The following is a 16015-nucleotide window of genomic DNA, read 5'->3' on the forward strand; positions in this document are numbered from 1 at the left end:
TAGACCGAACGAGCAGGAATCTAGGGGAAGAAAAAAAAAATTTTTAGAAATGGGTGAACTCCCGCTTTAAGCACCATTAAGGGACAGATTTCAGCCTTGGCTGTGTTCTTTCAGCGGCCCATTCTCTGGTGGGTACCTTTTTTTTGCAGGGGGTTCATCATGTACTTCTCCCTCTTAAACCACCTCTTCCTCCATAGGATTTGAATCTGGTGCTCTCGGTTCTTCAGGAACCTCCCTTTGAAAACATTAGAGCGATTCCTCTCGACACTATCTCAGAAGGTGGTCTTTTTGGTGGGCATTACTTCTGTCAGAAGGGTTTCTGAGTTGGTAGCCTTGTCTTGTAAGTTGCCATACTCGATCCTCCATAAGGATAAGGCAGTGTTGCGCCCGCAACCTTCCTTTCGTCCGAAGGTGGTTTCGGCCTTGCACCTCGACCGGCGCATCCTAAGGAGGTTGTGCTTCATACTTTAGACGTGGTACGCGCTTTGCGGGTGTACCAGTCTGCTACGACTCCTCCGTTTCGGAGATCTGACTCACTATTTGTGTCGGTGTCTGGTCCACAAAAGGGCATTGCGGTCTCGTCAGCCACCATTTCTCGGTGGATCAGGCAGACCGTCATACAGGCCTATGCTCCTAGGGGGCAGGCGCCCCCCTTTCCGGTCACAGCACATTCAACCAGGGCAATTGGTGCTTCCTGGGCTTTTTGACATCAAGCGTCTGTCTCACAGGTGTGTAAGGTGGCGACTCTTTCACACCTTTTCCAAATTTTACAAGGTTGATGTGAGTGCATCTTCTGATGCTTCCTTCGGCCGCAAGGTTTTGCAGGCGTCTGTTTAAAGTTGCACCTCCTCCGTTGAGGAGCTCTGCTTGTTTGGGGTGAAGTTGTTTGTTTTTAATGATACTGTTCCCACCCCTCGTTTTTTTTACACTGCTTGAGGACATCCCACTAGTCAAGACTTGAGAAGGCTGTGTTTGTCCATGGACAATAAGAGAAAATAGGATTTTTTGTACTCACCGTAAAAATACTTTTCTCTGTCGTCCATGGATGGACACAGCACCCACCCCTCCTTTTTAGGTTTGTACTGCTTGTTACAAACTGAGGCTGCAGGGAGGAGGGTTATGTCCGGAGGGACTGCCCCCTGGGCGGGGCTGTTCAACTCAGATAATTAAATACATGTTACTTTAACAAACATGTTCTGCTTAGTCCTCTCCTGTATACAGGAACATAACCCACTTGTTGACTTGATGAGGCAGGTCTTAAGAGGGTGCACTGCTGGGTTCCGATGAGGGTGCACTGCTGGGAACCGATTAGGGTGCACTGATATGGCGGCGCTGATGAGCACTCACTTATGGGTACTCTAGTGGCACTGATGAGCGCTGTAGTGGTGCAGATGAGCGCTGTAGTGGCGCTGATGTGGTACTGATGAGCACTGTAGTGACTCTGGGCACCGATGGACACTGGCAGCACCGATGGGCACTGAATTGGCAGAGGTGGCACCGATGGACACTGGTGGGTACTGTAGTGGCACAGATGGGTATGGTAGGGGCACTGTAGGACACAGATTGCACTTGTGTGGAACTGAAGTTCACTGAAAACAATTTTTTGACTCACTTTTATATTTGTTCTCTCTTCTCTCCTCACAATTTGTGTCAGTGTGAGGAGAGTAGGACCTCGGCGTGACCCCAGTTTGTTTACATTCTGATTGCTCCCTCACTGGAGGGAGCGATCAGGTGGTAAAGAGCCGCTATCATTGGCTCTTCACCGCGATCTGTGTTGCGCTGAGTCCCGTGAACCCAGCGAGCACGGACACTTCCGCGAGCACGCCCCAGGGGGCGTGCGGGAGCGTGAGTGCACGAGGACGTCGTCCCAGAATAACTCGACCGCGCTGTAGCAGTATTTTGACTATAGCGCGGTCGGCATGTGGTTAAAATCCACTTCCCCCAAATGTTTTCTATTGATTAAATGGGTGATAATCAATGTGTTCTATTGATTGAATGGGTTGTCATCTATAGAGAAATTATTCCTTTTAAAGGAGATCAATCAGAAAATAAATTGATCATGTCCACCATTAGGGTTTAAAGTGTATTTTCCGTGTGTGGGTGGTTTTTGAAAGTGCATAAGCAGTGCTGGATTAGAAAAAGCATTGACAATAGTCCTGTTTTAATTCTGCTTCAAATACAGAACATATTTTCCAGTGCTATTGTGTTCGCTAGAAGATTTTATTTTTTTCAAGGGCTGTCCTACACACTAGATGACACCCTTGTATAACCCTTACCAGCCAAGCATATATGCGTCCTCGGCTTTAGGGGGTTATACCGGGATGATGCCTTGTTTAGAGCCGGCGATTGGCTATCCAAGCATAACAACCAATGCGGCTAAAAGCCACTTGGTTGTTATTCGGGAGGACCCCCCCTCCCGCCGCTCTGACCGGGCCTCCCGTCCCACCGGGAGACGCGATCCAGCGCCTCCAGTGTCTAGGCGCAGACTGAAACTATTCAGTCTCCGCAATGTAAACACGGAAGCGGGTTCATGACGTCACTTGCGGGTTACTCTGCACCGGATTTAAAAAAGTAAACAGTATTCAGAATCGCCGTTTTGAAGTGCAAAAAAGGTCTTTTAGACCCCCAATCCTTCCATAAAAGGAGTACCTGTCACCACCTATTACTGTCACAAGGGATGTTTACATTCCTTGTGACAGCAATAAAAGTGATCAAAATGTAAAAAAAAAACACAATTAATGTTGTAAAATTAAATAAAAACATTTTAATTTTTAAAGCGCCCCCCTCCCCGCGAGCTCGCGCAACAAAGAAAACGCATACACAAGTCGCGCCCGCGTATGAAAACGGTGTTCAGATAACACATGTGAGGCATCGTCAGAGCGAGAGAAATAATTTTAGCACTAGACCTCCTCTGTAACTCTAAACTGGTAACTGTAAAAAAAAAATTAAAGCGTCAAGATTTTTAGGTACCGTAGTTTGTCGCCATTCCACGAGTACGTGCAATTACAAAGCGTGACATGTTTGGTATCTATTTACTCGGCGCAACATCAGCTTTCACATTATACAAAAAAAAATAGGCCAACTTTTACCTTTCCATTTTTTTTAAATTCATGAAAATGTATTTTCCCCAAAAAGTTGCGTTTAATACACCACTGCACAAATACCATGTGACATAAAATTTTGCAACAATCGCCATTTTATTCTCTAGATTCTCTGCTAAAAAAAAAAAATGTGTATATATATATATATATATATATATATATATATATATATATATATATATATATATATATAATGTTTGGGGGTTCCAAGTAATTTTCTAGCCAAAAATATGGATTTTCACTTGTAAATACCAAAATGTCATAAATAGGCTTAGTCATGAAAGGGATAAATACTAAACCTCTTAGAAGTCTGTTTTATGAAAAGTATAGGAACCAAGATTATTGGCGTCCTTATGAAAAATACTAATTGTCTGGCTATAATACTTTTGGGTTACAGAGCACTCATGCTGGGAATGTGCATCAAATATTTTTTTATAATTCATTATCACAGCTCTGAAACTTTAGCAAAAAAACTTGACAGCCAGAGAAGTGAGATTCCCAAAAGGAGAGGACAGCAATGTCAGTCTTCATTAATCTCTAATGGTGTACATTAACCACTTAAGCCCCGGACCAATATGCTGCTAAATGCCCAAAGGCGTTTTTACAATTCGGCACTGCGTCGCTTTAACAGACAATTGCGCGCTCGTGCGACGTGGCTCCCAAACAAAATTTGCATCCTTTTTCCCCCACAAATAGAGCTTTCTTTTGGTGGTATTTGATCACCTCTGCGGTTTTTATTTTTTGCGCTATAAACAAAAATAGAGCGACAATTTTGAAAAAAATTCAATATTTTTTACTTTTTGCTGTAATAAATATCCCCTAAAAACATATATAAAACATTTTTTTCCCTCAGTTTAGGCCGATACGTATTCTTCTACCTATTTTTGGTAAAAAAAAAAAAAATCGCAATAAGCGTTTATCGATTGGTTTGCGCAAAATTTATAGCGTTTACAAAATAGGGGATAGTTTTATTATTATTTATTTATTTTTTTTTACTACTAATGGCAGCGATCAATGATTTTTTTCGTGACTGCGGCATTATGGCGGACACTTTGGACAATTTTGACACATTTTTGGGACCATTGTCATTTTCACAGCAAAAAATGCATTTAAATTGCATTGTTTATTGTGAAAATGACAGTTGCAGTTTGGGAGTTAACCACAGGGGGCGCTGTAGGAGTTAGGGTTCACCTAGTGTGTGTTTACAACTGTAGGGGGGTGTGGCTGTAGGACTGATGTCATCGATCGAGTCTCCCTATAAAAGGGATCACTCGATCGATGCAGCCGCCACAGTGAAGCACGGGGAAGCCGTGTTTACATACGGCTCTCCCCGTTCTTCAGCTCCGGGGAGCGATCGCGACAGAGCGGCTATAAACGAATAGCCGCGCCGTTGTCCCGGATCGCTCCCCGCGGGAATCCGACCGCCGCATGTAGCGGGGGGGGGGGTGCCTGATCGGACCCCCGACCCGCGGAAAGGCAAGGACGTACCTGTACGCCCATTTGCCTGTACGTGCCATTCTGTGGACGTACATATACATGCGGCGGCCGGGAAGTGGTTAAAGTAAAACATAAGAGAAGAGTGCACACCATACTAGTGCAACACAAGAACTTTAATTTGAAGCTGAACACATGTGATGCCGAAAGCCTCCATAACTGAAAAAAATAAAATGTAATTGCTTAATAGGGCAGTCAAGGGATCGTAAATCTCAGGGAAGTGCTAGAGGATGCTGGATGTCCTCCAGCCAGGAAATGAGGCAAGCTCTATCTGACGTGCTGCAGCTTCTAATGCACACTGTGAGAAGCTCACAGTATGCAGTGAAAGCAGAGTAAGCAACTTCAGGACAGGAGAGGAGCCGGTACAACTGTACAAGACTTGAAGGGAAGCCTGGAGTTTCGCTTTAAGTCATGGGGGTCACTAGAGGCTCATTTAGTTGTATGGAAGCCAAACACTCATATAATACTAATGAAAATCCTGAAGTACTAAACATTCAGTTCTATTATTTAAGATGCACTTTTGTAACCTGCCACTGTCATACACATACAGTCAGGTCCATGAATATTGGGAAATCAACACAGTTCTAATCTTTTTGGCTCTATACACCACCACAATGGATTTCAAACAAACAAGATGTGCTTTAACTGCAGACTTTCAGCTTTAATTTGAGGATATTTACATCCAAATCAGGTGAACGGTGTAGGAATTACAACAGTTTGTATATGTGCCTCCCACTTTTTATAAGGGACCAAAAGTAATGGGACAGATTAACAATCATAAATCAAACTTTCACTTTTGAATACTTGGTTGCAAATCCTTTGCAGTCAATTACAGCCTGAAGTGTGGAATGCATAGACCTCACCAGACGCTGGGTTTCATCCCTGGTGATGCTCTGCCAGGCCTCTACTGTAACTGTCTTCAGTTCCTGCTTGTTCTTGGGGCATTTTCCCTTCAGTTTTGTCTTCAGCAAGTGAAACGCATGCTCCATCGGATTCAGGTCAGGTGATTGACTTGGCCATTGCATAACATTCCACTTCTTTCCCTTAAAAAAAAACTCTTTGGTTGCTTTCGCATTATGCTTCGGGTCATTGTCCATCTGCTCTGTGAAGCGCCGTCCAATGAGTTCTGAAGCATTTGGCTGAATATGAGCAGATAATAATAATTGCCCGAAACACTCCAGAATTTATCCTGCTGCTTTTGTCAGCAGTCACATCATCAATAAATGCAAGAGAACCAGTTCCATTGGCAGCCATACATGCACACGCCATGACATTACCATCACCATGTTTCACTGATGAGGTGGTATGCTTTGGATCATGAGCAGTTCCTTTCCTTCTCTATACACTTCTCTTCCCATCACTCTGGTATAAGTTGATCTTTGTCTCATCTGTCCATAGGATGTTGTTCCAGAACTGTGAAGGCATTTTTAGATATTGTTTGGCAAACGCTAATCTGGCCTTCCTGTTTTTGAGGCTCACCAATGGTTTACATCTTGTGGTGAACCCTCTGAATTCACTCTGGTGAAGTCTTCTCTTGATTGTTGACTTTGACACACATACACCTACCTCCTGGAGAGTGTTCTTGATCTGGCCAACTGTTGTGAAAGGGTGTTTTTCTTCATCAAGGAAATAATTCTTTGGTCATCCACCACAGTTGGTTTCCGTGGTCTTCTGGTGTTGCTGAGCTCAATGTTGCGTTCTTTCTTTTTAACCACTTAAGCCCCGGACCAATATGCTGCTAAATGCCCAAAGGCGTTTTTACAATTTGGCACTGCGTCGCTTTAACAGACAATTGCACGGTCGTGCGACGTGGCTCCCAAACAAAATTTGCATCCTTTTCTTCCCACAAATAGAGCTTTCTTTTGATGGTATTTGATTGCCTCTGCGATTTTTATTTTTTTGCGCTATAAACAAAAATAGAGCGACATTTTTGAAAAAAAAAATCAATATTTTTTACTTTTTGTTATAAGAAAAATCGAATAAACTAAATTTTGGTCAAAATGTATTCAGCCACATGTCTTTAGTAAAAAAAAAAAAATCGCAATATATAAAAAAAAAAAATTAGCTACCTAGCGGCAACAGTGACACTAATACAGCGATCAGAAAACCGATCGCTTTGTGACACTGGCAATAGGGGGTGAAAGGGTTAACTAGGGCGGTGATCAAGGGGTTAAACCTTTATTAGGGGGGGGGGGGGGTACGGGGCTACCCTGGACCTAACACTAACTGCCTGTCACTAAATGCAGTGATCAGTAAATATATGATCACTGTAATCCGTGACACTGTGACAGGGGGCTGGGGGTGACCGGAAGGGGTTAAGTGTGCCTATGTGTGTGGTGTCAGTGTAGTGTTGGTGCCACTTACTGTGATGTCTTCTCTCCTCTCGTCGGATTGAAAATACTGCCAAGAGGAGAGCTGACATCACTTCCTCTGCCAGTGTTTACATTACACCGGCAGAGGAAGTCACACGGCGGGGGTTTGCTGGATTGGCTGGGAGCGATCACGAGGGGGCCGACAAAAACGAACAGCCGCCCCCCTCATCACGGATTGCTCCCGGAGGTAAGACGCCCGCCGACCCCCGACCCCGGGAAAGGCAGGGACGTACATGTACGCCCATATGCCTGTACGTGCCATTCTGTGGACGTATATATACATGCGGCGGGCGTTAAGAGGTTAAGGATGTTCCAAACAGTTGATTTGGCCACACCTAATGTTTTTGCTATCTCTCTGATGGGTTTGTTTTGTTTTTCAGCCTAATGATGGCTTGCTTCACTGATAGTGACAGCTCTTTGGATCTCATATTGAGAGTTGACAGCAACAAATTCCAAATGCAAATAGCACACTTCAAATGAACTCTGGCCCTTTTATCTGCTCCTTGTAAATGGGATAATGAGGGAATAACACACACCTGGCCATGGAACAGCTGAGCAGCCAATTGTTCCATTACCTTTGGTCCCTTAAAAAGTGGGAGGCACATATACAAACTGTTGTAATTCCTACACCATTCACCTGATTTGGATGTAAATACCCTCAAATTAAAGCTGAAAGTCTACAGTTAAAGCACATCTTGTTTTTCATTTCAAATCCATTGTGGTGGTGAATAGAGCCAAAAAGATTAGAATTGTGTCGATGTCCCAATATTTATGAACCTGACTGTAATTACTTTAATAGGAGTGTTAGGAAACAAGAAGAGAATACTAAATCTATTAATATTCTACTCATAGAGGAGTATTATTACAACAACAGATCTGCTTCTCATAGTGCGGCCCTAATACAGACTGCATTATAGATCCCCATCTATCAATAGTGCTATCAGAGCTGCTCAATGCTTCTTAACTGGGGTGTCGCTAGCATGGAACTCAGTTTGCCTTGAATCTGCATCATGAGTTGGCACAGTGCAAGCGGGTCGGCTTCCAGCACCATAACAACCAGTAATGGTCTAATTCTAGGACATGTGGCATCATTCGTTTCTATGGTGATGACGACCAGCTCACATGGGAGGTCTGTGATGGGAGGACTCTGATATGATTGGAGGAAAAATAGAGTTACGTACCGGTAACGTCTTTTCCAGTAGTCTTTCAGGACAGCCCACAATTGAGAGATACTCCTCCTCTTCCTCTAGGAAACACTGCGCCAGCCCATAAATTTCTCACTCCCCCTGCCAGACCTCAGTATTTATACGAGCACCTCCGGTCAGCTGGGGAGACACAAGAACATGTTAATAACATACAATTACATATCAACATCATGTCCTGGTCTTGAAATCAGACTTCCTCTATTCGGGTGGGTACCCAGGGCTGTCCTGAAAGACTACTGGAAAAGACGTTACCGGTACGTAACTCTATTTTTCCCCTCCCGTCTTTCAGGACAGCCCACAATTGAGAGGACAACCGAGAACTTACCAACTAGGGTGGGACTATGGCTTGCAAAACCTTTCGTCCAAAGGCTTGCTCACCTGCCGAAACCAGGTCCACCCTGTAGTGTTTAACGAAGGTGGTGTAGCTGGACCATGTTGCTGCTTTGCAAATCTGTTCCGGCGTTGCTCCCGCTCTTTCTGCTTGAGAGGTTGCCAGCGCTCGAGTGGAGTGTGCTTTAATTCCTGTAGGGATATCCCTACCAGCCAAAGTGTATGCTTGCTCAATGCTTAGTCTTAGCCACCTGGCAATAGTGCGCCTGGATGCTTTGCATCCCTTCCTGGTTCCAGAAAATAAAACAAATAGTGAGTCTGACCGTCTAAACGGTTTAGTCACCTCTAAATAATGTAGGATACTTCTCCTAACATCTAACGTACTGAAACGTCGTTCCCTTTCCCCCGAAGGGTTGGAACAAAAAGAGGGTAAAACTATATCTTGACTCCTGTGAAACTTTGAAGTCACTTTAGGAAGAAAGGCTGGATCGGTCTTGAAAACGACCCGATCCGGGAAAATAACACAAAAAGGGGGTCTGATCGATAGAGCTTCTAGCTCGCTGACCCTCCTAGCAGTGGTCACTGCAACCAAAAAAGCTGTTTTTAAGGTTAAATCCCTTAGAGAACAATTATCTAAGGGCTCAAAGGGAGTACCCGTTAGGGTACGCAATACCAGAGACAGGTCCCAACTGGGGAAGGGTGGCCCTCGAGCTGGTCTCTGTCTGGATAGTGCTTTAAAGAACCTGACTATCCAGGGACTGGTGGCCAGAGGTTTTTCTAAATACACCGTAAGTGCCGAAACCTGCCCTTTAAGGGTGCTAACCGAAAGACCCTTATCTGCCCCACACTGAAGAAATTCTAAGACAGCCGTGGGGCTCTGTACAGAACAGGGGCAATTTACACACCATTCGTTGAAACGAAGCCAAACCTTCTTGTAAATTTTGCGGGTCTCCTTTTTTCTACTATTAAGGAGGGTGGCAATTAAACCTTCGGAAAATCCCTTGGATCTTAGTATGGCTTCCTCAGTAGCCACGCTGCTAGCCTCCACCTGTGGACTTGTGGACATAGGACTGGGCCCTGTGATAGAAGATCCTCCCGCTGAGGTAGAAATAAGGGTGGTTCTGCCGCTAATTGTTTGAGGACTGAGAACCAAGCCCTCTTGGGCCAGTAAGGAGCTACCAGGACTAGAGAGGTGTGCTCTAATTGGAATTTTCTCAGTACTGCTGGAAGAAGTACCGGAGGTGGGAATGCATAGCATCTTCCGAACTTCCAGCTTTGGGACAGGGCATCCACTCCCCTTGCTCCTTCTCCCTTGTTCAGGGAGAAGAAACAGGGGGCCTTCGCATTTTCTCTTGAGGCGAAGAGGTCCACCTCCAGAGTTCCCCATCTCTTGTTCAGGAGCTGAAAGACCTCCTGGTTGAGGGTCCACTCGCCCTCCCTCAGCTGCCTCCGACTGAGGAAGTCTGCTGTTACGTTTCTTTCTCCCCTCAGAAAGACCGCCGAAAGGGAGAGGGTGTGGATCTCGGCCCAGCCCAGAATCTCTGCTGTCAGGACCGACAAACTTTCGCTTCTCGTGCCGCCCTGCTTGTTTAAATAGGCTACGGCCGATGAATTGTCCGATCTCACCTGAATGTGGTGCCCCTGGAGTTCCTCCTGGAAGAACCTGAGGGCTAGGCCCACTGCCCTCAGCTCCTTCCAATTGGAAGATCTTTTTAGATCTTGGAGACCCCAGGTACCCTGCGCTGGAAGGGACCCCAGGTGCGCTCCCCAGTCCTTGCCGCTTGCGTCTGTGGTTACCACCCGAGACACCGGGATAATCCACAGACGTCCTTGGGTAATGTTGGTGGCCTTTCTCCACCACCAGAGGGATCTCTTTACCTGAAGGGGTACTAGAATCAAGGAGTCTAGGGTTTCTAGGCTGTGATCCCAGACCCTTAGTAGGAAGGCCTGCAGTGGGCGAAAGTGAATCCCTGCCCACTGTACGGCTGGGAGGGCAGATGTCAGCAGACCTAGCGTTGACATCAGGGACCTTAGTGACACCTGTTGATTGTTTTGGAGGGAAGCTACTGCTCTGTCCAACTTCTTGACTTTCTCTACCGGGAGGAACACTCTTGAGAGAGTAGAATCCAGCAGGTACCCTAGGTAAGTGATCTGTTGGGATGGAATTAAACTGGACTTGTCTAGGTTCAGTAACCACCCTAGGTACGTTAGAACCTTCTTGGTCACTTCCAGGTCCCTGGATAGCTGCTCTGGCGAGGCTGCGAAAAGTAGCAGGTCGTCCAGATAGGCTATGATGGATATTCCCTGAAGTCGCAGAAACGCTAAGGGTTCTGCCAGGATTTTGGTAAAAATCCGGGGCGAGGAGGATAGCCCGAATGGCAGAGCCTGGAACTGGAGGTGTACAATCGTTCCCTCTAGGTCCACGGCCAATCGCAGATAACTCTGAGAATTCTCTGCGATCGGGACGTGTAAGTATGCGTCTCTGAGGTCCAGAGATACCATGAAACAATTGAGGGGAAGGAGGGCTCTGACTGTATAAATTGATTCCATACGGAATTTCCTGTATGAAATGGATCTGTTCAGAGGTTTTAGGTTTAGGATTAACCTGTATTTTCCCGAGGGCTTCTTTATCACAAAGATGTGTGAATAAAATCCCCTTCCTTCCTCTGCCCTTGGAACTCTGAGGATGACACTCTGATCCTCTAGCTCCCTTAGAGCTCCCAACAAGGCTTCGGATTTCTCCTTGTCCCTGGGTAGATGGGTGACTAGGTATCTCTGGGGGGGAGGTGATGAAAATTCCAGTCGGTATCCCCCTCTTATGACCGCCAGGACAAACTGGTTTGGGGAGATTGATTCCCATTGTGGGAGAAAAGTCCCCAGTCTTCCTCCCACCCTGACTAACAAGTCATGGGTTTTTAGGGGGCTGGACAGGAGGGTGAAAAATCGCTCCACCTCTGCCTCTGCCCCTGGGGGTCCAAACCCTCTTTTTGGCCTGCTGGTTTGGCCCCTTTTTGCTTATGCGGACGAAACCCCCTTCCTGCCTGTACTGTGACTCTCTTTTTAGGAGGAAAGGCTTTCTTTTTGTCCGCCGTGCGGTCTAGTACTGCTTCAAGGCCTGGGCCAAAAAGCAGGTCCCCTGTGAAGGGAATACCACATAACTTGGATTTAGAGGCGCTGTCGCCAGTCCAAGTCTTGAGCCAGAGGGCCCTTCTGGCCGAGTTAGCCAGAACCGCCGATCTGGCCGACATGCGGACTGACTCCGCTGAGGCATCCGCTATATAAGCGACTCCTTGCAGGATAGTAGGGAAGGAGGCTAAAATAGTTTCCTTATCCGTACCAGCTTCAATGTGCTCCTGAATTTTAGAGAGCCAATGCTCCAGATTGCGAGCCATTACCGTGACGGCAAGTTCTGGTTTAAGATTCCCCATAGTAGAATCCCAACTTTTGTCCATAACATCGGACAAAACCCCCATGTCCTCGAACGCTAAATCCGTGTTCCTGGACACTTGGGAGAAGGCGGCGTCTAATTTGGGGCTTTTGTTCCAAACAGATAAAGGATCCTCTGAGAAAGGGAATCTCCTCTTTAGGGATCTGGAAAAAAAGGGTTTCCTTTCAGGATCCTGCCACTCCTTCTTAATGGTCTCAACCAGTATATCATGTACTGGGAAGACCTTTTTCTCTTGCTCCTCCAGACCCCTGTACATTCGATCATGGAGGGTAAGAGGTTTCTTGTCGGTTTGGATACCAAGGGTTGTGTAAACTGCCCCTAAGAGGTCCTCTACCTCATCCAGTGACAATTTGTACCTAGAGGGCTTCCTGGACTCCCCGTCCTGGTCCTCTCCCTCTGACCCCTCTTGAGAATCAGAGGTGGCACTATCTGGAGGAACCTGTTCCTCTTGGGAAGGGCCTGCGGAAACATCTGCCATAGCTGCTGCAATGGGTATGACAGGAGCAGGACCCTGAGCCTGTGGCTGGGTTGTAACCAGGGTAGGGACAGCCAAAGGCTGTAATCTCTCAAACAGAGATTTGAATGAGGAGAACGTGGATGACAGTTCTTTAACAGAGGCTGCAAGTCCTGACTCCTGTTCTAATTCATTTTCCCTGACCAGGGATTGAATGCAATCCCTACATAGGACCTTAGTCCATGTTTCTGGAAGGACATCCCTACAGGAGGCACACTTCCTCTTTGAGCTATGCCTTCCACTACCCGTTTTTTCAATGGCTTTCTGAAACACAGAAAGGGCAGAAAACAACAGTTATAAAAATAACATTTTTTAAAAAAATTTTTAAAAAATTTAAAAAATGTAGTTACAACCCTGGGAGTGCACCTAGCCCCCTATAAACCCTGGGACTAAGGACTCCCCCTCCCCTGGCCACCCAGGGGGCTTGCCTCCCCATGCATTGAACCCTACATGGAGAGGCAAACCTAAGCTAGAGAGCGCCCCTCCCCAGGGTACTCTTACCTTAGGCTCGCTGGAGGTAGCGTCAGTTGTCAGGGCTGGCTCTGGAGATGCTGCCGACATGACTGCAGGTGGCTGCTTGCTGAGAGCTTTCTCCTCGCCTGTGCGAGATCCGACTCCCTCCAGCGTCCGCCCGGACCTCCTATCAGCACCGCGACCCGGAACCGGAAGTCGCGGTTCAAAGGGGAGACATCCGCTCTACGCCGGAAATGACGTCACCCGCCGTCCAGCCCGCTCGGTTCAAAAAAATTCTTTGCGGCCTGTAGTACAGGGCGAGCCTGGATGTCCCCCCCGCTGCGCCCCGCTGGACGAGATAGGGGTCCCCCGCAACCAGGAGCCGCGCTCGGCGTGGAAGGGGTGGCTAATGGTGGGCCTGCACCGCACCAGGATTCACCTGGAAGCCTCTGCTTCCTTAAGGTAAAATAGATGGCCTCAGTCCTCTGCCTGAATTGGCCTAGGTTCCCATGCACAGTGTCTCCCCACCGGAGGAAACACTAATACTGAGGTCTGGCAGGGGGAGTGAGAAATTTATGGGCTGGCGCAGTGTTTCCTAGAGGAAGAGGAGGAGTATCTCTCAATTGTGGGCTGTCCTGAAAGACGGGAGGGGAAATATATATATATATATATATATATATATATATGCGCCAGCCCATGTAAAGGGTGACTGATGTAATGGGAGGACCTCTGATTGATGGGATGGAGGAACCTCTGATGTAAATAGGAGCTTCTGGTGTGATTGGTGAACCTCTGACTCATGTTTTTCCATGTATAAGGGTGACTGTGATGTTATGGGGGCCTCCGATGTAATGGGTGAACCTTTGATGTGATGACCTCTGATGTGGCGGGAGGCGCTCTAATGTAAAGTGGAGCTTCTGATGTAAGGGGAGGACCACTTATGTGGGGGAACCTGTCATGTGATTGGTGAAACTGATGTGAAGGGAGGGACCTCTGATTGGGGAGATTTCTCCAACCTTTGTTCCGGTGGCCACAAAAGTGATATACGATCTCAAACTGTATGGCTGTCTATGGCACAGATGTACAGGAGGTATCTTCTGACCAGGAAACCTGTTACAGTGACAAGTGCCAAAGGTGGAATTTCTCTTCAAATTTGGGCAAATTTATACTCTGTTCTGGGACAGGAAGTGAAGGGAAATCTCCCTTAAGGGGACCCAGGCAGCTGTAAAATCTTGAAAGATGTTCTAATACTTCTGCACTTTATACAAACTTAAAGGGGTTGTAAAGGTAAAATATTTTTCCCTAAATAGCTTCCTTTGCCTTAGTGCAGTCCTCCTTCATTTACCTCATCCTTCGATTTTGCTTTTAAATGTCCTTATTTCTTCTGAGAAATCCTCACTTCCTGTTCTTCAGTCTAACAAAACACAGTAATGTGACACTTTCTCCCTGGTGTGGAGAAAAGCCTCTTGAGGGGGGGGAGGGGGCGAGTAGGAGTGTCAGGACGCCCACCAACACACAGCTCCTTTCTCCATCTACAAAGTAGATCGCATCCTGACCCTCCCTGCTTGCCCCCTCCCCCCTTTAAGAGGCTTTCTCCACACCAGGGAGAAAGTGTTGCATTACTGTGTGTAGTTACATACAGAAGAACAGGAAGTGAGGATTTCTCAGAAGAAATGAGGACATTTAAAAGCAAAATGGAAGGATGAGGTAAGTGAAAGGGGACTGCAATAAGGTAAAGGAAGCTATTTAGGCATTCTTTTTTTTTTTTTTTACCTTTACAACCCCTTTAAACCATTGTGGTTCTGCCTTGTGTTTTTTTCCACCTTATGTGAACCTGCCATGGGCTCATTTGGCCAAAGCCCGGTGGGAGACTCATAGGTAGGGCTGGGGAAAAATCGTGAATAGAGTTTTTTTTTTTTAAATCGCAGATTTTTTTTTTTGCAGAAAAATCGCCCAGCTCGTGCGACCACCTCCTTGAGAATAACTTTCTTGGTCCCCTTCAGTCTGGATTTCGCCCACAGCACGCCACAGAAACTGCCCTCCTAAAACTCACAAATGACTTACTAACAGCGAAAACCAACGGTCATTATTCCATACTCTTACTCTTGGACCTTTCCGCTGCCTTTGATACAGTTGACCACCCCCTCCTCCTCAAAAAACGAACTAAATTTGCTTGGTCTCCATGGCTGCACTCTCCGTTCTCTAGAATCTTACCTATCTCACCGCACCTTCAGTGTTACTTACAACTCCACTTCCTCCTCTCACCGTTGGGGTCCCCCAAGGTTCTGTCCTTGGACCTCTGCTATCTTCACATCCTCCCTGGGTCAGCTGATAGCATATAAATGGTAGTGGAAGCCATGGGAGGCTGACGACACCCAAATCTATATCTCTGCCCCTCAGCTCACCCAATCAATCTCCTCATGCATCACTGATTTACTAACTATCAGCCTGGATCTCAAACCAATCTAAAACTGAGCTCTTAATATTTCCTCCCCCACATGCCCCTTCCCCTGACTTCTCTATCAAGATCAATGGCACATCCATCAGTCCGTCCCCACATGCCAGGGTGCTAGGGGTAACAGACTCTGAACTGTTCTTTCAGGCCCACATCCAATCCCTGTCCAAATCATGCTGCCTTAGCCTCCACAAAATTTCCAGAATACACCCCTTTTTAACTGACACCACCAAGCTTTTAATTCACTCTCTGGTCATCTCTCTCCTCGACTATGGCAACTCCCTCTTCATTGGACTACCATTACATAGACTATCCCCCCTTCAGTCCATCATGAATGCCGCTGCAAGACTCATCCACCTTACCAAACATTCAGTTTCCTCTACCCCCTCTCTGCCAATCACTCCACTGGCTCCCACTCACCCAACGAATAAAATTCAAAGTACTAACAATAATTTACAAAGCCATCCACAACTCGGCCCCCAGCTACATCACTAACCTAGTCCCAAAATACCAACCTAGCCGCTCTCTTCGGTCCTCTCAAGACCTCCTGCTCTCTAGCTCCCTTGTCACCTCCTCCCATGCTCGCCTCCAGGATTGCGCAAGAGCTTCTCCCATCCTTTGGAACTCCCTACCCCAATCTGTC

Source organism: Rana temporaria, chromosome 5, assembly GCF_905171775.1.
Source record: "Rana temporaria chromosome 5, aRanTem1.1, whole genome shotgun sequence".
Lineage (NCBI taxonomy): Eukaryota > Metazoa > Chordata > Amphibia > Anura > Ranidae > Rana > Rana temporaria.